Source organism: Corvus hawaiiensis, chromosome 2, assembly GCF_020740725.1.
Source record: "Corvus hawaiiensis isolate bCorHaw1 chromosome 2, bCorHaw1.pri.cur, whole genome shotgun sequence".
Taxonomy (NCBI): domain Eukaryota; kingdom Metazoa; phylum Chordata; class Aves; order Passeriformes; family Corvidae; genus Corvus; species Corvus hawaiiensis.
In genome coordinates, this window is record NC_063214.1 from 76,431,948 (window position 1) to 76,457,571 (window position 25,624).

Consider the following 25,624-nt stretch of genomic DNA (forward strand, 5'->3'; position numbering starts at 1 on the left):
AACATAGGGCACAAAGAAAGACAGCAGTGTGGTCACTCAAATAGAGTGTCAGACTTAAAAGCAAAACCTGGAGCACATCCAGTTTGGGGATGGAGAAAGAGAGTACTAAAATGTCACTTGTAATTTTAATTCCATAAAAAATGGGGAGCACGAGAGCCTTTTCAAGTGTGTTTGAAATGGTAATATTCAAGAAAATGACTTTACAGAGAACTGCTCATGTTACTTTACGATGTAGGAATGTATTTAATAGTACTCTCTGGAGAAGTTAAAAAATAGAAATAGGTCAGAATTTCAAATAAGAGAAGAGGGAAGAAAAATGGAAAGGAAATGAAAGGATGAAAAATAATACATACAAAACCAAAGGCTGTAACACTTAACTCCATGAACAAGCAAGTGAACCCAAAGTGTATGATATATTGTGTTGTGGAATTGTAAACACTATGCACATGACTCAACACAACATTGTACCCACAGAAATACCAGCAATTTTTTTGCAACTCAGAAGGTCTTCAAGGCTTGGTGCCTTTTCATGTGTGTCATAAACTGTTGTGTCAAATGTATGCCCCTCAATTAATAAAAAATCTATCAAATCAAATTAATCCAAAGGCCTATAAAATTAGTTTGGTTGTATTGATATTTCATCTAACTACTGTGAAATGTCTTGACCTCCAGAGAGAAATGAGAAGTTTATCTTCAAGAAGGAAATGCTATAGGAAATAATGACGTTACATATGCCTGAAAAGGAAGAGCAAAAAAAACACCAAACAAAAAACCCCAAATCCACATTAAGTTATTAAATGCGTGCTGAATGTGCTTTACAAGATACTGTCATCAGAGAACAAAATCCTGTAAGATAACTGTTATAAATTAAATAATTGCTTAATACAGCAGCCACAGCAAAGCTTTCCTTCAAGGTGATAAATTGTGCTTTTTAAAAAATAAACACATGTGCCAAGGAATATGTATCAAAAAACATGAAACATTTTATAGTGAATGATAATATTCTATTTTCTTTCTACACAGAAGGAGCTATTGCCTCTTTGTATACTATTTCCAAGGACCACTTTGATTTTAGTATTAGACTTGAATTGAAATGTAAGAGATCCAAAGCAGAATGGAAGTCAGTCATAACAGAGTATACCTTAAGTATGCTGATAAATAGAAATGCTTATGATACAAGTATTTGCAAGCAGGAAAACTTTAGAGGTACAACAAAAACAAAACAAACAAAAAATGATGAGAACACCATCCAGTATATTCTAATATAAAATTTAATTAATAAAAGTGTTTGGTTTTATCAAAAAAAAAACCAAAACCAGAAAGAAATAAAAGAGGCCAGGTTACACTCTCACTGAAGATCCTATGTAATACCTCAGTTACAGCACCCTCCTTTCAATGCTCAGGGCTACCCAAAGAAAAAAAGAAATCCATGTCCAGATGACACTTCACAAAATAGGGATCAAAAATACACTTTTCTTGAAGGTTTTCTGAACAAGATGCACTACCTCTATTGCATGCCCAAGTTATTATTCTTTTACCCAAGCCAACATTACTGTGTTACTTCCCTTTCTACCCCTATGCTGTAGATTTATTGATTCAACAGTATCAGGCATAGGAGTTTAACAGTAACTGTTTTGAAGTTTATTCACCTAATCTGGAGTTCCTACTTGCATCTCTACACAATATAGGTCCCCTGTTACTTATACAATATGGGTGTGAAGGAGAAGCATAATTAGTTGAAGATGTTTTTTCGTGCCTAATGGGGAATGGGAACTGGGCTGGTAAATCAGTCAGACCAGAGTTTCCTGTAACCACAGTGCCCAGACAGTCTTATAAATACCACATAATCCTCTCAGGATCATTAAAAAAATTCATTATGATGTTTAAATCACCAGAAAAAAAAAACAAACCAAACCAAAAAAAAACCCAAAACAACACCAAAATAACAACAGAAACCCATAACTAACAAACAAAAGAAATCACACTAAAAAAAAACCCCTCAAAACCCAAAAAATTTACTCAAAAGAAAATGTTTTGCAAAACTCATCAGTTTTGGTGAAACCTGTAAAGCACTGCTCAGCAGCTTATCTGAAAGGATAACTCAGTTTCATGACCTTTTCTTCAAAGAATGCCTCATCCTCCTGTCGCATCGTGCAGTGTGGGTCCTCACTGCTCTCTCTAGCACAATGCACTTTGCAAACAGTTTTGGAGATGGAAAGCTATTCTCCTTCTAACTTAGACATCCTGAGTTACCCTGCTGCATCAGAACTACACATAATGTGGATATGGAAACTCATTTGGCAAATTTTCAAAATACACTAATTAGATTACAGTAAATTATTGTTTTTTAAAAGAGTATTCCTATGAGCAATTAATGTTACAAAATTTTCTAGTTTAAAGCTTTTACAGTGGCACAGGCCTTAGTTTAACTTCTTGAGAGAGGAATGATTTGATTTCTTACTACTACTACTTTCTTTCTACATCTCATTGAAAATGACAGCTTTATATCTAAAACCAGCATGAACTGTTATGTTCTGATAAATTATGTACTTGAAACAAAAAGATATGCCCTAGTGTTTATTTATTTATTTATTTATTTATTCATCTATTTGCCTGCTTTAAGGTAACGATTTAAAGTTGGTGTTTGGAACTTTTAGGCTTTAAGATTATTTGTAATGATCACATAGGTATTATAGCATCAGAGTCCTCATGTGGATGGTAAGAATTAAATGTACTGGCAGTCACCCTTGAACTGTGTGCCCCCATGATTTTCTGGGAGATGTAGAAATACCATGAGGGAGATGTTTGTTTTTCATTCATCTGAGTTTTAATAAAAAATGTTTCTGCTATATAATGTGGGTTATGTTTGTGTGTAATAAAAACATTTAAAGAAATTTCACCATGTACAAAAAAAAAAAATAGGCCTGGGGCTATAAAGGATGGAAGCAAAAGATTATCTGCATAATTCCTTAATAGTGTGTAGAGTATCTCCAGAGAACCTACATAAAAATTAACGTATTAAAACTGTGATCTTTAGTATTTAATATACAGTATGTTTTTAATTTATTCAAGGTTTGAGATCAGTTCTGGGAAATAAAAAGCACTATATAAGCCTTGGGAGAAAGAATTCCAACTGTTTGCAAAGAACAGACAGAGTGGCAACTGACTGATCCGACTTTCTGGAGCAGCAAAGTTTACAGCTGTACTCTCCCAAAGGCTACATCTCAGGAGGAGAACCACAGTGCTTTACCATAGTTTTTTTAATGCTGTAAATTAAAACCTTGCAATTTTTACACAGGACAGTGAAAAACTCTTCACCCAACTGGATCCTGGGAGATTTTCCATAGTTGTTTCATTGGTATAATCTTTTTCATCCTTCATTTAAATTTTCACTGGAGAGAAGTAGTAAATAAATATCAAGAAGGGAGTCTTCTAAATTTCCAGTGAAAAGGTATGCTTGCTACATGTCCTATGATTCCTTTATCTCCTTTTTCTCTGAGTAACCTGAGTGCCTGCTCAGGATTATAGAATAACATAATATACGAAACAATACAAAACAGAATCTCGTGAAGTTCAAAGAAACAAAGGAGGACAGAGCGACGGTGGTGGTCCACCTGTCTGAATGCAAATGTCTGCAGTGCAGACACCTCTTTACATACACCTATTTACATAAATTCCTTTTACTGTCGATGGAGACAGACAGCTATGTCTAAGAGATGATTCATATCATCTTAAGTAGAAGCTAAAAACGCATGGAGTGTTATGTTCTGGATTATTTATTTCTTACCCCTGGTTTTGGAGTCCATATACTAAGCTTATCTAGAATGCAAATGTCTAAGGATATTTGATATTAATTCAAAGAATGTAAACAAAACTTCTGCAAGAAATTCTATTTTCCAGTACAGTTTAATACTAACCAAGTCCATTTAAAATTAATATATTAAAATGAAGCATATCTGTCAGTGTTCAAATCTTTCAATAGATAATGTGGAAATAAAAGATGTAGGGCAAAACTAGAGTTAAATGTTGCAACTCTTGTGCTGGAGACATTTCGATTTCATCCAGCTCTAAAAATGGAACTTCATATAAGTTCACAATACAGGAATATAAATAATTACACATAGGTAACTATACTGTGGGAGTTTAATAAACTCTAATTTGTTAAGTAAATATAGTTAAGTCTAATAAAATCAGATGTGCATTTATTAGAATATTCTGTGAGACTATTAATGAATTTTTTATTAAAACCACATTTTTGTTGAGGTATTTAAGGCAGAAAATAGGTTTTAACACTTTAGCGTGTAGCAGGATAGCTAGCTTTAAATTTGTTTTTAATTCATTATTGTGATTAAATGTTACATGATCATGTTCTAAGTCAAGTAAACAAAAAGACCATGAGTGTGATTAATACCCACTACCAATGAATAAAGGATCAAAAGTCACAAGTATTTACTTTTTGTGTGAGCATTACTCAATATATAATGACACCTTACAGAATCATTCCAGTTTGTATTACTTTTTAATTGAATAATCTTGATCAGCATTTCATTAAAAAATATTCATTTTAAACACACATCTGTTCAATATTCAGTCTCAGGAACATTGTTTTGCTAAACCTTTGAAAAAAAACCCCTACACTGTCAGGTTTAGTAGCTGATACTACTAAAGCCAGTGTTTGTTTGATAGTTACTTCTGATGTCTTTAATAATTTAACCTAATTTCTGTATAAATATGGGAGACCAGACTTTTTAAAATCCCATAAGTTATCTTAGAAGTCACTCCCCAGTTAAGTTTGCTAGCAATATTCCTCTGAAGAGAATGAATATAAATCTAGTCTTAATGCTGAATTTGAAAGGAAACCTCATTCCGAAGGCAAACTCAGCATGGTAATAGTGTGTATAATACAATGTCGTTTGTTTCATGTAGTTTCATGAGGTGACTTCATTCAGCAGTTGGCTTGAAAATAAGAACCTTTTAATTTATTCTGTTGCCCAACATAGTTTTAGAAACATATAGAGTGTAAAACTAGTGTGATACCAGAACTTTGCTATTTTTATTCAAATCATGGGTAGTTATATTTTCTGAGTAACATATTTTCAACTTTGAGAATCCTTATACCAATTGCATAAGTATTTTAAAAATTTAAAAGAGTGAAAATAGGATTCCTCTTATCAAAGTAAAGATTCCCATAAATAAAATATAGAACACCAAACTGATTTTTTGTACAAAATAAAATATATAGGTACAACAAAGTGAAGTGCTGGATCCAATCCTTGGGTTGCAATGATCCCATGAAGCACTACAGGCTGGCGAAAGAGTGGCTGGAAAGCTGGCAGAAAAGGACATGGTGGTGCTGGTTGACATCAGTGAATGTGAGCCAGCAGTGGGCCCAAGATGGCTAAGAAGCCGGTGTCATCCTGGCCTGTATCAGGAACAGTGTGGCCAGCACGACTAGGGCAATGATTGTCCCCCTGTACTTGGCACTGGTGAGGCTGCACCTCAAATCCTGCGTTCAGTTCTGGCCTCCTCTCAGCAAGAAAGAGGTTGAGGTGGTGGAGCACGTCCAGAGAAGGGCAAGGGAGCTGGTGAAGGGTCTGGAGCACAAGTCTGATGAGGAGCAGCTGAGAGAGCTGGGGTTGTTTAGTCTAAAGAAAAGGAGGCTCAGTGGGGATCTTACTTCTCTCTATACTTAGCTGAAAGAGGATTGTTATAAGGTTGGGGCTGATCTCTTCTCCAGCTAACAAGTAATAGGACAAGAAGTAATGGCCTCAAGTTGTGCCATAGGAGGTTTAGATTGGATATTAGGATAAAATTCTTCACTGGTAGGGTGGTCAGGCATCAGAGCAGGCAGACCAGGGAAGTGGTGGAATCATCATCCCTAGAAGTGTTCAAAGTTTTTGTGGATGTGGCACTTGAGGACATGGTTTAGTGGAGAACATTATGGTGCTGGGTGAATGGTTGGAGCTGATGATCCTAGAGCTCTTTTCCAACCTTAACGATTCTATGATTCTGATGTTTGTTTTATGTTAACCCACTTTTTCATGGTGAAAAGACAGAGGTCCATTTGGCATCATCTGTATCTTCTTATCTCTCATTGGAAAGTGTTGTAACTAGAAATTTTGTGCCTACAGTATTGTTTTTAAAACAATTTTCTTAAGAGAAATTCTAAGCTTTCAATTTGGGTATGTGCTTAGACTTTGTCATTTGTGCTAAAAAATGTATTTTAGACTAATATCATGTACTACTGAAATCTTAGTTGGAAGTAAAGTATGTTCCTTCTTCCTCTGGTGTGAATCTGAAATTTGAAAGTTGCAAGTGGAAAGCCACATATTTTTTAGAAATTACTGAGAGCTGTTGTTTTGGAAAACTGGAAATCAGTTGAAGTATTATTGGCATATTAAAAGCTCTAACAGGAAAAACAAAATGGTAATTTAAAAAAATTATTAGATCTTTAGTCATTTCAGAACATAATCCAAAGTGGAAAAAATTGGTGTTTTTCTTCTCAACAGTAGGTAAATTTTATGTTTTATTGAGATATCTTCATAGAAATTTTTCTTACAAGAGGAGAGAAACAAAACAATTTGAAATTGTAAGGTTTATAATTAATATTAGAGATCAGTTACATATCCTTAGGCACCAACATTGTACACAAGCTTGTCTTCCTAATTCTATTTCAGATTCAGAAGGGAGAAATGGACGCTTATCAGGCAAAATTAATCTGAAACATTTTAGACATCTCCATTAAGGCAAGATTAATTATGTCCTGAAAATATACCATCTCATTTATTTTGTTAACCATTAAAGCAGCACAGGGATTTTAACTCAGATGTATCTGACTGAGTAATTTCTCCTCCTTTACATCAATATAATATTCTGTCATATCTGTGACTGGCTTAGCAACAGCACAGCCAACTATTTCACAGCTAAAGGAGGTCACTTTTATGGCTTCTGTTTCCAGAGAAACTAAGGAGCAATACATCAATTCTCTCATCAAGATCAAGATCTTCATCAATTTTTAGTAGCTAAACTGATGATTCAGCCATTGACTGAATTCACTGAATCACAATCATTCATGGACTAGTAAAATGAAAATGCTTGATAAGCCAGGATGCTAATATCCTGCTAAATTTTCTGGATTCATTTCCCAAGTGTGTGCAATTTGAGTTCGTTAAGATTGAGGTAGCTTCTTTTGCTTTCAAAGTACTGAAAGTTACCTTGAGCTTTATGCCTTGAATTTTGAAATTGTCCTCAATTCAGCCCACTAGATGGACCTGCATTATCTACTTTCCTGTATTATAATGTCTTCCTAGAAACAGCATCCCTCATCTGGAAGAAACACTTAATTTAATCATGAGGTTTCTAGGTTCATTCCCATAAATAATGGCATTGTTTTTATTTTTACGTTATCTTGCAAAAACCACTGAGATGCATCACAAACATCTATTGATTTCTAATGGTGGGAGAAGGTGTTCTATGGCAGGTAGGCCATAATGATTTAAGGACAGAGATGTTGTATTGCAAAGCTGCCATTTCCAGTGATGCTGTAATGTACTACTACCTCAGAGCTGCTGGATTTCTCCTCTAAGTCAAGCCTAATATTTTAGTTTAATGCTAATTCACATGAATTCTCTTCTAATTGCTGGCAGTCTCATTGCTGGTTTCTCTCTGGAATGGAATATCACTGTGATGAACCCTTTAGGGGGACGTCTTTCTGAGGAGTTGATATCTTAATTATAAACATGGTGAAGTAAATCACTGATACACAAAAAAATTACTTTCAGATTTGCTTTTCTTAATGTAACTGGAAGTAAATTCCAGGTTTTATGACATTTCTAAGCTGGTCCTCAGAGAAAGATACTATGCACAGGCTGCTAGGAGAAAGGGTGGGGCAGGGGGCACGCATCATTGATTGCTCTCAGAGGAGTGGCATCATGTTTTCTATATTACTTTCTAAATAACTAAAACCCTACTTGTTTTTAGCAAATTGATAGTCATTTAAAAAGACTTGTCAAGGGGACAGTCAGAGCAGAAAACCCATCAGCAGAGGAAGGTTTTAGCATACATCTTCATCTACTGTCATCCTTCTACTTAGTTTGCCAAGGAGCCAGAATAGCTGGACAAGAATAAGTGTAATGCCCTCCAGGGTTGTCTTTGGAGCTCTCAGCCCATAGAAAGGCATCTTACTGGACAGAGATTTATGGAGCAATCTTAAGTTGCATAATTAGTAAGAAATACAATTAAAAAGCTAAGACCTCAGTATCAGAATCACAATGGAAAAATAAACTAAAATTTGAAGTTCTTTTCATTCATAAGCAGCCATTTTATTTTTTTTCTCTGTAACATATAAAATCAGAAAATTGTGTGCTATCAATTTCATTTTGATTTTAAGTATTGATCATGCAAATGCAAACTTTTATGTATTAGCAAATTATTAGCTTATATGCACAATTGACAGAATTAAGCACTTCTTTGTCTGAAATTTGAGGCATTTTGCTTTGTACTGAAATGTTCTAGACATGCTTGCTTCTTTGACTGACGCTGTGGGGAAAATTTTTTGTCTAGTCAAGGTGAAAATCTTTACATTTCATCAGCTGAATCTAACCTTTAATCATTGTGTCTTGATATTTTTATAAAGCAAGTTAAAGGGACAGATATTACTATATTGTTAGTTTATAAAGCTTATGATTGTTTTGAACTAAAGGCATATTGCATTAATGTAGAGCTTTGCTAAATTTTAAAAAGTAGTTTTAATTGACTTAATTATGTTGATTAATCTCAATTTTATCTTAAAAGGTGTTTTATTAAGTTTCACAAATATAAAACCAAGCCGTGCAATATCAAATGCAGGCAGATAAAAATTCTGATCAGAAGGATGAACAAAACTTTCCAGAAACATTGACAAAATATATGAAACTACCAATCAGAAACTCAGGTCAATATTCAGAAAAGATGCCTTAATCAGTATATCTACAAATGAAACAATATAGAAGTAGAATAGTTAAACAATAAAAAAGTAAAATGCTTTCATGAGGAATTGCTATATTTTATAATTATTATAATCGAAGTAAAATAAAAAGATTAATTTAATAACAAAATTTTTTGATTATGTAATGTTTGTTACAGGCAATCTTACATATACAAACTTTACATAAATAAAACCTTTTATGAATCCATGGTTTTGGTTCTATGTATAGACCATTGGCTAAGCCATAGTTGTTCGGGGGTTTTTTGAGTGTTTGCTGGTATTGCAATGTCTTTTGAAAAAGAAATGGAACTATTAGATTTATTAGAAAACATGTAATCAGATTTTCTCAGATATCTCTGGTTTTTGTTCATTATGGGACTGATCCAATTTCTTTGGCAGTCATCAGCAAAATTCCCCTTGACTGCAAGATGGAAATGAGAGAAGGCTTAATAAGTGAACATAATCTGTTACTCTCTCTTGAATATAGCAGTTGTATTTTAATAGTATAATTTCCTATTATACAATATTGTATTAGTTTAGTTATTTATTGTATTTGAAAAACTCAACAAATAATTCTAAATGCAAACATATTTAGTAACAAAAAGTAAAATTCTGTAGAATCTGTAAACTCTTGTGTTGTGGAAAAAAAATCTCTTCAGCAAACAACTTTGTATATTGTATAAAGTGGAGGCAATTACAGTTAATTTTATTAAAATGTTAAGTAGAACAGAGAGAGAAAAAGATAGGTACACAAAAAAAGAGCTACACAATAGACTGCTCAGATTCTTGTTATCCTGAGCTGCTTCTCTAAAGCTGTTTGTTACTAGACTACATCTTATTTTGACACATAATCCTCTTAAGAACTGATCCCCCCTTGTAAATGCAGCTCACTTCAGAATGTAAGCAAATTGGTTTGCAAGGATTGATTGATAAAGGGAAGTATACATTCATCATGCACCATAGTTGCCTGTAATAGAAATGTGAAAGGATGACATTTTCCTCTCTCTACCCCTTCCTTGAACTAGTCAAATATTGGTCTGGTTTAGCAAATAGGAATTGTATTACAGTAGCAAAGCAAAATAAAATAAAAAAAAGAAACATTAATTTAGAGGTTCATTTGGAGCTTGACCCAAAATAAGCACTGTCTTATTAAGAGAATATTACTTAGGTAAACCTTAAGCAACACCTTACTTATCTTCTTATTCCTAAACAACACTTGTGAAGCTTTACAGTCTTTCAGATCAAATACTGCATTTTGTTATGTGCAGCCTGTGAAAGTTCTACTTTTTGAGAGATTACTGTTTCTCATAGCAATTCCCTAACACTTTCATTCTTGACTCTCCAGAAAGTAAGGACTGAATTAATCTGCAGGTTCACTGCAATGATTACTATTTGTAGTATTCTTATGCAGTAGAAATCCCAGATACAATATGATATTTTTATTCTCTGGTCATATAGTGCAAGAAATAATATGAAATAATTCAGCTAAAAAAAAAAGTTAAAATAATAAACATGTTCTATTGCAATATTTTTTTCATAAGGTATATTTTTTCTCATTCTTCACAGACCTGAATGCTCATCAGGTAAGTAAAAGTAGAGTAGGTAGAGTAAGCTGGGCAAGCACAGCATGTCTGGGCATCTTCAGTGTGCAAAGTTGGAGCAAAAAGCATAAGGTCCAAGCTCAGCAGGAGATCAGCTGCTACAGAGCTCAGCATCTTCTGGGACCAAGTGACAGCTGCTTTCCTGCAGACAATAATCTGCTTTATGCGAGACAAGAATCTTTATTAGAAGTAGTAAAAGAGGAAGGATTTATGACAGCTTTTCAAACATGTAAGAGTCTCCCTAACGTAACATCATTTGAACAAAGAAAATCTCACACTGAAAGGTAGGGATTTTGGGCTGCTGTTGAGCTGTGAAATCAGTGTTAGAGGACAGTATCAATCATATCTCCTTGCAGAAAGTTGTGGATTGCATCTCCCAGCAAATTCTGGTGCCAAAGGTGGCTGAGCAGTACTGAGAACCCTGGAAGACTCCCAGGATCTCACACCTCTTGGCTTATTCTCTTTTTAAAAGTAACACCCAAGCACTTATCAATACTCTCTCATTTCTTCTTTATAGTGTCTTGGAACAGAGTAGTGTTACAGATTGCATAAAAAAAATGAATAGTATTTATTTGATAGTTGAAAGGCTGAGACCCTGTGACTGACAAACTCAGTTTAGACACAACTTTTGCTGCTTGCAGACAATAGGTTTTGCTACAAGAAGTGTTTCACACATGCAAGATGCCAATATCAGATGACTGGCAGTTTTTTCATCCCTGAAGATTGATGTCTTGTGCTCCTGTTGACTCTTTCAGGTTTGCTTGCAAGAAATTATTTTGGTCTCTTTAGTAATTCTGGATAAAATCCTTTCCTTAATAAAGAAGCTGTATGCTCTTTCTAACAAAAAAAACAAAAACGAAAACCAAAAAAAAACCCACAAAACCAAACAAAACACCAATAAACAAACAAAACAAAGCAAAACAAAACAAAACACCCAAAAAGCCAAAAAAAAGAAACAAAAACCCCAATAAAAATATTCCCATTTTAATGGGTTTTAACAGAAGCTGTGGTACTTCTGGCTATCATATACATGATCTACAGAGAGAGAGAGAGAGAGAAAAAGTACTAAAGCTGTATAATTTGTTTGACCTTATCATGTGTTCAAATGTGACATTCAAAGTCCTTGTTCAAATACAATACCTGCTTGTAAAATCATGCCTCAGAGAGTCTTTAGCAAAGGAACACATAAACCCATGATCTATACAAATATAGCAATTTGTACAGATATTTCTTAAAAATACAGAACTTTACAGAGGCTGGCAGTTAAAATCACATACAGAAATATTAGCCATACTGAAGTCACAGATTTTATTGCTATTTAGTTCACTAAATACTGCATTTTTTAATGCAGAGTAAGTGGGACATACAGGCATCACATATCACCTTTTCTTCACTAAGATATCTCTTTGACTCTGGGTTATGAATCCCAGTCCTTTGCAGTTTCTTACATTTGTTTTGACTAAGTAGATGGGAATATGAAGGTAGTTAAAATAAAAAAAAAAAGCTGGTTTATAAATAGAGGCTTTGAATGTAACTTGAACCAGAGATACATTATATGCTGTATCCATGGGTGACTGACTCTTGCATGGTACATTGGGTAGTGAGCTCTTTTTAAAGAAATGAGCCACAACTGCCTTGACCAATTGTATCATTTATATCTGTCCAGCTGGACTATATGTAAAAAGAATGCTTTTGCTGTTATAGAAATCCATCAACTTTGCACAGGCGCAAATGACAGGCCTGGAGAATCAGACCTTCTTTCTGAGAAGAAAGAGTTCTTGGAAGCTGCCCTATACAAGTAAGATTAAGAATAGCAAAGTTCATAAAATCCCTCAGGTTTTTATGGGTAAAACATAGGTGTTTATGTCAAAGACACTGATACTCAAAAAATTATTCCTTTTTATATTTTTCTTTTTCCTTATGAGCCTTAGACTATCCTCCTAAACCCAAATTTTTCTAATACCAGTTCCTCCCAAAGTATGATTTGTGGCCATTTTCCACTGCTATGTATCTGCCAGTACTGGAAATATCTTGGTCTTACCATCTTTGGAACTAACTTTCAAACAGTTGACTCTGCTGCTGGGGCATCCCATAGCCTCCTCTTCCCCAGCACAAAAAATCCAGTGCCCTCAGTTTTTCCTCCTGAGCCATATGGTTATAAGCCTGATAATTTTGAGAGCTCTTCACTGAGTCTCTCCAATTTTCCAGGCCTCCTCTTCCAGGCCTTCTGAGAAGAAGAGCCTTTCATCTGTCTGCTAGCCACATTCTTACTGAAGCATCATGGGATGTATTTGCACTTACTGTGGTAAGAAGTTCATCCCGCTTGCAATGAGTGAATTGTTGGCTTATACTCAGCTTGGTGTCCACTGTAACCCACAGGTCCTATTCAGCCACCAGTTCCTTAGACTGTATCAAGCTTCCTTACTGAAATGGTACAGAAGGGGGTCTGAGAACAAAACTCCTGATTACATTAAGTAAGACTTTTAGAGTAGTCCCTTCTTACCTACCCTAGTTTTTCCACCTCTGTTATGCTTTGTGTTTGTGCCTTAGTTCATAAACAAGGCCCTGCTTATTCAAGTAAGTTTTCTGCTTAAAGTCTTAGTCTTTGTCCGCACTGGGATGATTCATGGATGAGTTATTTTATTAAACATAGTGTTTTATTAAAAAAAAAAAAATCAATAAAATATCATCAACTTTCCTGGGCAGCTTTGTTCTTTATGGTTACTCTTCAGAGAGTAATCCTAATTAGAACTAGAAATTCCCTAAATAAGCCATATTCTTCTGTTGTGAAGCCCAGAATCCTAACTCCTCTGCTTCCTTTTCAAGACTTCCTTAAGATCCTGGGCTCAGTTGTATCTCAGTTTCTGAAGTCCAGACTGATGTACGTGTTTTCATTCACCACCAGTTTAGGTGGCAGCAGGTCAAGAACAGCATTATGATCAGAAGGGCCTTCTTGCATATGCACCACTATCACTACTGCTATATAGGCACTTCCAGAGTCAGATAAGGCTCTGTGACCAGGACAAATACAACAATGAATTCTAGAGAGCCTTGTACATAACACCTTTTCACATAATCATTTAATATCCTGAGCTGGAAAGGATCCAGGAATTCTTTAATTCCTGACTCCACACAGGGCAACTTAAAACTATCTATGTAAGAGCCTTATTCAAATGCTTCAGGAACACCAGCAGGCCTGGGACCATGACAACTTTCCAAGGGAGCTTGTTCCAGTTCTTGGCCACCCTCTCAGGGAAGAACTTTTTCCTAATATCCAATCTGAACTTCCCCAGATGCAGCTTTAAGCCATTCCCTCACATTCTATTACTGGAAACCAGAGAGAAGCGATCAGCACTTCCCTCCCCCTCACTCTTCAGGAGAAAGCACTGACACAACTCCTCAGTCTCCTCTTCTCTAAGCTGAACATGCTTCTTAGGCAAGTAGTCTGGAACTGATCCCAATTTAATTCTTTTACAATATCCCTAGAATTGCTTCCTCCTGATCTTGACTCAGTGTGGATTTAGGACTAACTCTGCATTGTGTATAGTCAAGGTAACGTGAGGGAAGGTCATTCCAAACTACAGTCCTCAGTACCAGGCAGCTCCCCCCAACCTCCATTTTTTTAGCAATAGACCTACATTTCTGATCTGGGACTCAGCTGCATGTCAAAGCTAAAAGAGTTTTGTCTGTGCAGTAGACAATGCAGTAACAGCCATAAATGACTCGTCACTTAATATTTACCTGTTGCTCAGAAATTGTAGGGTTATGTTTCGATGAGATCCTTGAAAGAGGAAATTAAACTTTCTGAGATGGTCTCAGACATAAAGAACACTTTATTAACTGAACATCACAGCAGTATTATGGTTTATAGATTTTTCAGATCAAGTGAAGCAACCCATGCATGTTTAAAGCATGGAGAGAGGGATCTTGTATAATTTAAACATGTCCAGAACCTCTACTGTTCTGTACAAAACAACATCAAAATTACCTGAAGTACAGAGCTGGGCCTTGTAATAGATCTAAAGTGATATCCAAATGGTGAAAAAATGAAGAAGAGGGAGAGAAAACATGATCATCAGAGTTATCTTCTCTATTTTCAGTTTCACTGATACTGCCTTTATGGGATCTTTCAGGGAAGAAAAAAAAGCTGTAACATTTTAAGGTTTCTAGGACATGGAATTTTTCATTGTTTTTACCATTGTATGTGACATCCAGATTTTTAATATTACAATGGGGATAAGATTGTTTTTTTAATTTAACAGTTTAGAGAATTTGGAAAATAGCAAACAGTATGTTGGGATGTTTAAATGTAATTTTTCCTGCAGTCTCTTAGCACAGAAAGGTGTTCGCATTGAGTTAGTTGATGCAAAAAGCATGCAGATAGTGGAGTCTTTTCTTGATGTGAGACATGCAATTCAAGGAGTAGTATTTCCTCAATCAAAGATAATTTAAAGGAAGGAAGGAAGGAAGGAAGGAAGGAAGGAAGGAAGGAAGGAAGGAAGGGAGGGAGGGAGGGAGGGAGGGAGGGAGGAAGGGAGGGAGGGAGGAAAAGAAAAAGAAAGAAAGAAAGAAAGAAAGAAAGAAAGAAAGAAAGAAAGAAAGAAAGAAAGAAAAAGAAAGAAAGAAAGAAAGAAAGAAAGAAAGAAAGAAAGAAAGAAAGAAAGAAAGAGAAAGAAAGAAAGAAAGAAAGAAAGAGAACAAAAAGCCTGATTCAAACAGTTAAAATATTGAGCTTTAAGGCACAAAATTGTGAGATTACTGATTGTGCTAGAGCATTGCTACAATATTATTACTACAAAAAAATTACTAGGATTAAGTTTTTCAAACAGCAAATGAAAATAAAACAAAACCACAATAATCCTTCATCTCCTTGGTATCAGTTACTGAAGAGCGCTAAGTTTTAAATTTATCTACCACATATGAGCAGAATGAAACATTTGTTTGCAGTCAATTTTTGTAAGAAAAGATGTTCTGAAGAACTGTAAAGCCTAAAACACAGCCAAATTTTGTAAGAAAGGATATTTCTGAAAACCTATAAAATGCTTATATTATCCAGCATTTTTTGATGTCAGCAACTCTTTGCAGCAGGTGCATTTTGATTATTTCCTTTGCAAGCTTACTGAGAGCAGTTCAAAAATATATGCAGTTTTGTAAAAGCTGGTCCTTACAAGCATAATACATGAGAAACAGCTGACAGGATATATTGACCAAGAGTACACATATACCTATATGTGACACTTTGCTTTTTTCAATAGAACATATTTAATAAACCATATTTTCTTATCGATATCATTCTAAACTTTTGGAGCTAAGAACACCAGATAACAATGTAACTACTTTTATTTGAGGTAAAAACAAGCACTATCTTCTTTAACAGATGGTGAGCTGAGAGAGAAACTTCAAAGAAGCTTTCTATCTACAAATGCCTAAAGTTCACCTGTCATATGATCATTATCTACGTTAAAAAACCAAAGCAAAACCCCAAACCCAACAAACCTCGTCCTTGCTTTCACGTGATTATTTTATGTCACAGACATTTTGTTAAACCTGGAAAAATTCCAAAAGAAAAAATAAATTTATCTAGATAGTCAAGGAAACACCTGTGCTAAGATGTCTAATTCGTGAGATGAAGCCTACTCAGTCTCAGTACAGCTTTATATCAACATTAATGGAGCATCTGAAAACCATCACAGAACCTCAACATGTACTTATGGCCTGTTATCTTACTGAACAAAATTATTTTTGTCTATACTCATGGCTTTGACAAAGATTTTTGCTTCTGTTTCACCTGTTTTCATTAGCAACTACTTCAAAAACTGCTATCAGAACTATAAAAAACCAGAAAACAAACATGAGGTAACAACATCAAATGTTAAATATGGTTTAAATATTAACAGTATATTTTTTTTTCCTTCAGTTGTGTACTCTAATAATCTTTTGATATAAAGTATGAACTGTTCCTGGCTTTATTTTAAAATGTATTAAAAATGGAAAAAAATACCATTTTTGAAGAAAAAAAAAAAAAAAGCAAGATAGCGTGGAGCCATTGTTGCTGCTGTAAATTGCAGTCCCGTTTTCCAAAAGAAAAAAGAAGAAAAGTTGATAAAAAAAGAAGAAACACAAAGCTTAAACTGTAGTACTTCTTGCTAGTCATGACATTTAACTGGCAATTGTTTTGTCAGAGGAGTACATACACACAGAGACGCCCACAGTCACACACACACAGTGTCTCTCTTGTGAGCCTAGAAAAGACCAACCAAACCTGTAGAAGCATCAAGCTGTGTAAAACATTACTTTTAGCTGCTTCTCTCCTCAGCAGTTCTCAGCAGTGTGTCAGAGAATACTCTCATTAGCTGAGCTGGAGAGTTATTAAACCCAAATTAAAAAGAAGAGGAAGATGGCAGCAGAGAAACAAAACACAAGAGAGGAAACCCAGCTTTCTTTCTTTATCCTTCAGAAATTTACCTGAGTACTCGGTGTGTGAACAGGCAATTTGTATTTTAAATGCTGTGTTGTACACCTGAGGTTAGATACTGTGAATCTGGGGTAGGGCACACAGGCTGCATACTCTGAGCGAAGTTAAGGATTCAGCTGACATTTCTGGGTGTCATCTGGATTCACATCTCGTATTCCTTTTGGTTAGGTTGTTGCTCAGGCTCTTGATTATTGACCTTATTGGTGCTATGTTGCATCTTTGAACATTTTAGGGGATTTGAAGATATAGGTGATATTCAGATGAAGTAGTTCTGTTCAGTTCTTTCCTTCCAAGCTAAATTACAGTTTCTAGACAATTGTAATCACTAGATGCTGCATTGAATCATGCAGTTAGAATTAATTTTCAATGCAACATATTGCACTAATTTATGTTAATTTCACAATTATTTTGTTTATAAATTATTATGTCTCCTTGGATTAAAAAGATGGAGAGGCCATAATGGCTAACATTGACATTAAGCCTTGGTATCATGAAATTAACAGTGTTTTGTTAGTTGATAGTGCCGCAGCAGGTAAAGTAGTGGCAGCATATTAGTCTAATTTTGTGATATATCTGAACTTCAAATAATGGCAAAGCTTTCCGTACCATGAACAGTCCTTAAGAGGGAACTGGGATGTACTGATTCATGATAACTGACAATATGCATCCTAAGTAGGCTTGAAATGTCACTATTTTTCACCTTGGTGTGAGAAACATTTCCTTTTTGTAGGAGATTTGTCTATCCAACAATCAGAAAACAAAAAGTGACTCATCAGATGGTGGATTAACTGGAAGAAGGATCATTCTGTTCAGAATTAGATGTCAGGATTAGTTGCTGTTTGTTCTGTGATTGCAGCAGAGATAGAAAGCATTACGTTTTATTTTAGTAGGAAAAAGGCTTGGCAGGATTTATTGTTTAATACTTTGCATAAAACTGCGAGTCATCTTCTACAGCAATACTATGACTGGAGTCAGAGCATTTGTCTGTGCATTTGTTAGATTTAACAAGGTAAATGTTGCGAGGATGAGGCACTTTTGAAGGAAATCCTTAAATATGCAAACATTAGCTTTGGAGATCTAATTTCTTATTATAGAAATGCCACTCCATTAGGGAAGAGAAAGCGGAAGAACTGAAAACTATGAGGTCTTGTTTCAATGCAGAGTGAAAAACAACTTCCAGAGTAATCAAAAACTTTAAAGATTCAGTGATTTTTTCATGATAGAAAAGTTAACCTCAGCAATTTCCATATTTCATTCCATCTTTTAAACAAGCTTTCTAACTTGGTAGATTAAACATTTGGTTCTCCATCACTTGTTCGGTGTTATGTACATTTAAACAGCATCATTGCACTGTACAGAAATTACTGGTTTATGACAGGGAAGCAATTTCTTTGTGTCTAATGCACACAGAAAAAGTTGGGGGGGTGGTGCAAAAAACTGTAAGGTACATCAAAAACTTGCAAATGGAAAGTTCCTTTTATATTTTCAAAAACCTGTCACTTCTCATGCGTCCAATTAATGTCTTCTAATCTTAATTCAGTTGTTTGGGTTTTTTAATTAATAAAGCCAAAACCGAAAGGGTGGACTTTCTTCAACATATTTCAATCTTTTTGGTCCAGGCAATATTATCTATTCCTCTTTGGGTCCTCAGCAGACTTTAACACACTTTGGCAAAATAGAAGTTTGAGGTCATGTATATGATGAGACAACAGCTTTCATTAATAAATAAATTATAATAGTTATTGTGTGCATGTAATTAACCGTGCATAATTGTACAGTTTATTTTAAAAATTGGTTGTTCATAGTGAATAGTGATTTTGTATACTATAGTTTTTCATAGCCTTTGCAAATGATGTTCAGATTGGGGTATGATGAAAAACAAATCTTCTGAACCCTACTGCCAACTTATTTACATGATAGATGAGATTATGTAGGAGGCCAAAAGAATACTATATTCTATCACAGTGTATTTTAAGGGCATTTTTGTCCATCTGTTGGTTTTTGTTTCCTTAATACTTTTATTCATATTTGTCCGTTTTGTTTTCACTATCTTTGGGGCACTGTAAAAGATAAAATTTCTTCAGCGTTTGAGTTGTTATTACCTTCATGACATTTAAATCTTTCCTATATGCTATAAGTAGTAGTCATGAGATAGGATAAAGTGATTATGAAGTTTAATCAATAATACTATAAAATACTTTATTTCAAAAGGTTTATCATGTCTAATAATTATTTCATTTTCAACTTCTGTTTCATTTTTCAGAAGTCAGAAATAAGTTGTGGGGATATCCCTGCTTATATGTAAAATGGTACAGATTGATTCAGTTTGATTGGAAAAATCATGTGCAAGAAGTAAATATTATGTGTCCATTGTTACTATTTAAAGTATCATTCCTCTATTTAATTTTTTTATCTGTATAATTGCTAAAATAATGGTCCTTTAAATTCATCTAATATTTTCCAGTAATTCCAGTATTAAACAGGGTCCAGAAAGTTATTAGACAAATTCTGTTAAAAATATTTTCTTCATTTATTCACGGTATTTTTACTGTGCTTTTTCTTCTTTTTCTAATATCAAATTTCACTAAAAGAAAACAGAAATTAAATAATATAGGTATTGCCAAGAGTGTACTCAAATACACCTTAGAAAAATACTTGAAGTTTGTTAATTCTATTATTTTGATGTTCTAATGCTTTCCATAAGTGAATTGCCATTAATATCACATATTAGAAATCCATTATGAATAAATATTACCAAGAGCAAATACATTTACTTTGCAGAGAAAACAAATAGGGAAATAATTATATAAAGCAAATTTCAACAATTTAGTACCGTGAAAAATATAATATTAAGAGAAATAGCCCATTAAAAGTTAAAGAGCAAAGGCAGGATTTATACAGAATCAGATCTTTTTTGTTATGATAACTCAGCATTTCAGAATAGATGTATTTTCTTACATTTGATATTCAGGTAAATAAATAGACATCTCAGACACAGAAATCATAAATGTCAAGAGAAATATTAATTTTAAAAAATTGAGATTTTCTATCCTTCTTAGTTCTTCAAAGAGAGAATCTTTTAAAGAGAGAAAAATTCCTTCTTTCATCATAAAATGTTTAAAGTTTTGGCTTCTGATATAGTAATGAAAGAGAATAGCTAGAGCTATATTATCATCACTGTTAACTGGAACACTAGGTAATTTGATTTGTTTCCTCCATGTGTATTTCCTCTACTATGTTTTTAATTAATAGTTCATTAACCTCGAGAATAATTCTGGGTTTAGCAGTTGGGGAACTTAACAAAAATTAACCTAATAAAAGAGAACTTTGGCTAGATACCACTTTTTAAAATCTAAACGAGATTATAACATATAGATAAATGCCGTTTCTTCTCAAGGATAAGCCAAAATTTAGACTTGTGTGCAAATTTGAGATTTGTTTGATATTATCATACTTTTTTCCATTTTCTTGTTTTTCTGAGAAGGAGGAAAGGGGCAGAAATATTGCATGGTTTAGTGATCTATTTCTCATCAGTATCACTTCTTAATGCATAAAGAGGTAAGCCATTTAATAGGTCATTCTTTGCCCTATGTAGACCTATGCATTTGCATTTCATTTTTACCCTGTTAGTTCCTTCACAATCATATGGACTCAGTTCTTAAGAGTAGCACTATAAATCCTCTGACGGAATTATTAATATAGAACATTTAGTAAAAAAAAAAAGAAAAAAGGTCTGAAATAATTTTAAACAAATTTCTCTGGTATTTAAAGGCAGGTCTGAAGATTTTTACCCACATTAGAACATTATCCAAATGGAGACATCTGTTGTGCTCTGGATGAGTGGAGAATTAGAGCACTAAAACAGGTATCTTGGTGGTTGGGCTTCATGGGCACTGATTATTAGGTGGTATCACGGGGTTTGTATTGGGCTGAATCACTTGCCTTGTCAGAAGAGCATGAGGGATCAGAGATTGTTCAGGTTGGAGAAGAGATGGCTGTAGGGGAGAACCAAACATCAGATCCCCAGGGCCTGCAAGGAGGTGGATCCAGGCTCTGCATAACTCTGTGTGGTGAGAGGACAAAGGATAATGGACATATGTTGGAAAACAAAACATTCCGGTTGGGTACGATGAAGAGAAAATTCCCAACAGGATAGCAAAGTGATGAAGAAATTTGCTGTAAAAGATTCTAAAAGCAATGGTGATTTTTAAGATCTGACTGGATGTAGCATGAACAGAGCTGAGCAGATTGGACCAACTAGCTCTGACTTCAGCACATCCCTTGCAGCAAGATAGATTGGAGACTTCATGAGATCCTTTCCCAGTTGAATTATCCTACAGTCATATGGCTCTATATCCAAATACAGGTCAGAGGCGTCATGATAACAGCAAAAAAAAAAAAAAAAAACCCAAGGAAATCTCACTAAAGATGAAAAGATGACAAGGTATACTTTTATGAAACTATCTCTTAAAGTATTATCTATTTATTTTAGAACTTCTCTGTAAGATTTTATAGCACTGTATTGCAGCTATATAGCTGGAAGTATTGACAGGGAAAGAGTGAACTAAACATATATCAACTTGGAGAAAAAACAAATGCATCTTTGGTGGACTAACATTTGTGCATAGTTTCAAAAGATTAAATTAAGCATAGGACTACAACATTCAGACAATTTTTATGCTCGACATTGCCCTTGCTTGCTCATTTTCCCTTAAAAGGAAAACAAATTAAGGTGTTTTGTTTGTTTGTTTGATTGCTTGATTTGTTGTGGTTTTTTCCCATGTTGCTAATAGTATGTTTAATGATAGTTCTGGTCTGACAAAGCTTCCTGGAAAGAAGCCTGGGTTTAGGGGGGTTGGGGTTTTTGTTTGCTTGTGCTGTATTGTTTTGGGTTTGGCTTGAGTTTGTTTTGAGGGTTGTTTGGTTTTTTTGGCTAATGAAAGCAAATTAAATTACATGCATCAAGTTTAAAATATTGTATTAATTGTACTCTAACCACAACTGGCATGCTGTAGCTACGGAAACATAGAATTACCTTGTTCAATATTTTGTAAATGGTACTGTGAATCTGCAAAGAATCGTTGTTTAAAATTTGCATAAATGTCCTACATTTACAAAATTACTGAGAAATTTTATTGTGGCAAAATTGTGCCATTTCCTCCTTTCTATTATCACACTAATGTACATACTCTATTCATGACAGAATTTTCTCTCAATAACATTATATTTAGAGCCAGGAATTGACGTCTCCATATAATTTATTTTTATTGAATGACTCTGTAAAAAGAGTCTTTGTTTTCCCCTCAGCTAGAGGTATTTATGATAGTGAATATTCCCTTCTATCTAACACACTTTTGTCTTTTGCATGGAACAAGACATTATAATTCCTATTTTCAATCTGTCAAATTTATTTTGAAGTGCTAAGAAATTTTAAATTCTCACACTTGAATTTCCATTATTGTTTTTAATAAGGCAGGCCAAGTGTGATAATTTGCAATACTGTATTTCTCATGGTTGCTAGTAACAAACATCTGACTGAAAGTAGTCGAATTTTTATTTTTTCCTTTAGACTCAAGGGCATTCTTTGTTTTATTTAATATTATCTATTTTGTTTCTAAGTGGCAATCAAGAATATGAAATCTTTCTAAACATCAGTAATTGCTGTATGACAGTTTCGATTACACCAAGCTTACTGTACGTCAATTTTTCCTATTATGATGTGAAAATTCCCAACCATTTTTTTTCTTTTGGCTTTTATCTAAGCCTAATTAAGCACTTCACAGGGAGAGAGAGCACTCTGCTTGTCATCTTCTTTATGGTCAAGTGCAGCTGATCTCAATAAACTATGTTTATTTCTTCTCCCAAAAACTCTTCTAAATAGCTTCTGTGGTGGACACATATTAAAGAATTTAGCTCATTTCTTAGTTATATAAAGACAGAGGAATGCAAGAAAATATCAAAATATTTGGTCATAAATAGGAAATAATTATTCATACTTTTAGACTGATATAATTCCTTCCTGGTAGCTGGCCTTTTAAAGAACTACTTTAGATAAAAATTGCTAATAAAATTCTCTTCTGAATTTCCTGGGAGAGTAAATCAGGGTTGTTTTTAGCTTAATTTTTGCAAATATTGTGATGACTTCTGATAGCTGCAAGGCTGGGAGTTTCTGCATGAGACTATTATCTCTCAATTTCTCTGACTCTTTCAAGTCCTGGAGTGATGCAGGGACTTGTGCCCTTTTTTCCTACCACTCCTTCAACCAAAATAGTGGTCCTCATAGATATAATATGAAGGCTGTAGCAAGTCCACATGGTATTGCTGAGGATTGTAAAGGACCAACCTTCTCCACTTATGAAGAGAGACTGTGATATGAAGATGTAGACAGAATGTTCCAGTCAAGTAAACCTCAGCTCATTACTGTAGGAATAAATGAGATTCTGTGTCTGATAGTGGTCATGGATGTTGAATATCTGTGGCTGGATTCTTCTGTGACACATGGGATATACTTCCTGTCAGACAATATAATCCTGTCATATCAGCCTGGACTGCCAGGTAAATGAAATGGCTCGGTCTTGTTCCTGTGCTATGGTGTAAAGAGGATATTTACCTGTTAAAGAGCATCCAGCGAAAGGCAACAAAGATGGTGAAGGGCCTTGAGGGGAAGCTGTATGAGGAGTGGCTGAGGTCACTTGGTCTGTTCAGCCTGGAGAAGAGGAGGCAGTGAGGACCTCATTGTGGTCTACAACTTCCTCTTGAGGGGAAGAGGAAGGGCAGGCGCTGATTTCTTCTCCCTGGTGACCAGTGACAGAACCCAGGGGAACAGTGTGAAGCTGAGTCAGGGGAGGTTTAGGTTAGATATTAGGAAAAATTTTTTTACCCAGAGGACGGTTGGGCACTGGAACCTGTTCCTCAGGGAAATGGTCCCAGCACCAGTCTGACACTGTTCAGACAATGGTCTCAGGCACATGGTGGAATTTTTGGAGCCAGATGTTGGCCTCAATAATCCTTGTGGGTCCCTTCCAGCACAGCATATTTTATAATTCTATTCACATGAAAGAGAAAAATTTCACAAATTGTGCTGGAAATAGTTTACAAAAGACAGATTAGAGTGTTTGATAACTGATGTCGTGTAAAGCACTAAAAGTTACTTTTCAGCATTTTGAAAACAAAAGATAGAGCTGTAGGCAGAGAGAGAGAGTGCCTAAGGGAGAGAGAGCAAGAGAAAAGGAAAACTTTCCTCATCAGCCAGCTGCTAATAGAAGTGATGGGGTTTCCAGGTGAACATCCTCCCCTGAGCTTCTTCTCCATTGCATCAGATCATCCTTCAAAACATTTTTTTTTATATAGTAACTATATCACCTTCATCAGAAACTAGTCAGACTATCTGTGCTTGTTTTTGCTTATGATCTGCCAGTATTACTTGCAGCGTGTGTTGAACAGGGACATATGATACTTGCTGCTTGTTGTTAAACTTTCTTCATATCTATTACTTGGTCCCTTAAAGTGAAATAAAAGTTATTACAAAAAATTAGGAAAAGGGCAGAAATGCTGGCAAATTAAGAAGAGCTATCAATGCGCTATACATGCAATGATTTTTCTTAAGAAAATTCTTCAGCAGTGTAGGTTTGACTGAGACTATAAACCTTTTTTCTCTTTTTTTTTCCCTTTAAAAGAAAGCAGTATTTCCTGTAAAATACGCTGAATGCAAACACCTAGTAAAAAAATGCAAATGCTGTTGAGATAATTATGATTTTAAATTTAAACTTCAAAGTAACATTATGAAAAACAGACCTTTCTGTCCTGTAGCTGGGTGAGACTACTGCTCTTATTAATAGCAAGACCCAAATCATTTACTTCTAGGAAAAATCCCTACTAGATCCCAGTCTATGTATCTTAAAACATGTACACACATGTGGGATAGGTGAAACTTGAGGTTGCTCTGTGTTTTTGCAAAGAAAAGATACATTTGGAAATACGTACTTTTTTATTAATTTGGTTTTTGATTCTTTGTTTGTTTTCTGTAAAGTACTTTTATTAGAAAATGTCAGGTCAACAAAATTGTATCTTATTTATGGGCTACCATCTGGCAAAATAAATAAAATCAGGTACCAGAATTTACCCCCAAAATTACTGTCTCCCTAACACTCAGCTAAATTCATTAATATGTGTCCACCACAGAAGCTATTTAGAAGAGTTTTTGGGAGAAGAAATACCTTGTATTGTCACAATTTATATTTATTCAAGCTCATCAGGCCTGGTGACAAATACTATTTTTTACCTATTACAAAAGTGAATTCTTCACACTAAATATGGAAGTACTTTCTTTAGCAATATGAATCTAAAAGTCTTAAATTCCCAGACAGGTGTTAAATCTGTGAAACCATTCATCAACTCTCTCAACTCATTCACTCTGGGTGATTGCCTATGTAAAGACATCCTATAAAGCATGTAAAATCATTTTATGAATTCAGGACTTTGTGTGTGGATGTGCATGTAAATCTTACAATATAAAAAAGACAAGTTATTTGGTGTCCATCCAAAACCTGTTATAGGAATGAGGTATTCTTATACTGGGAATCT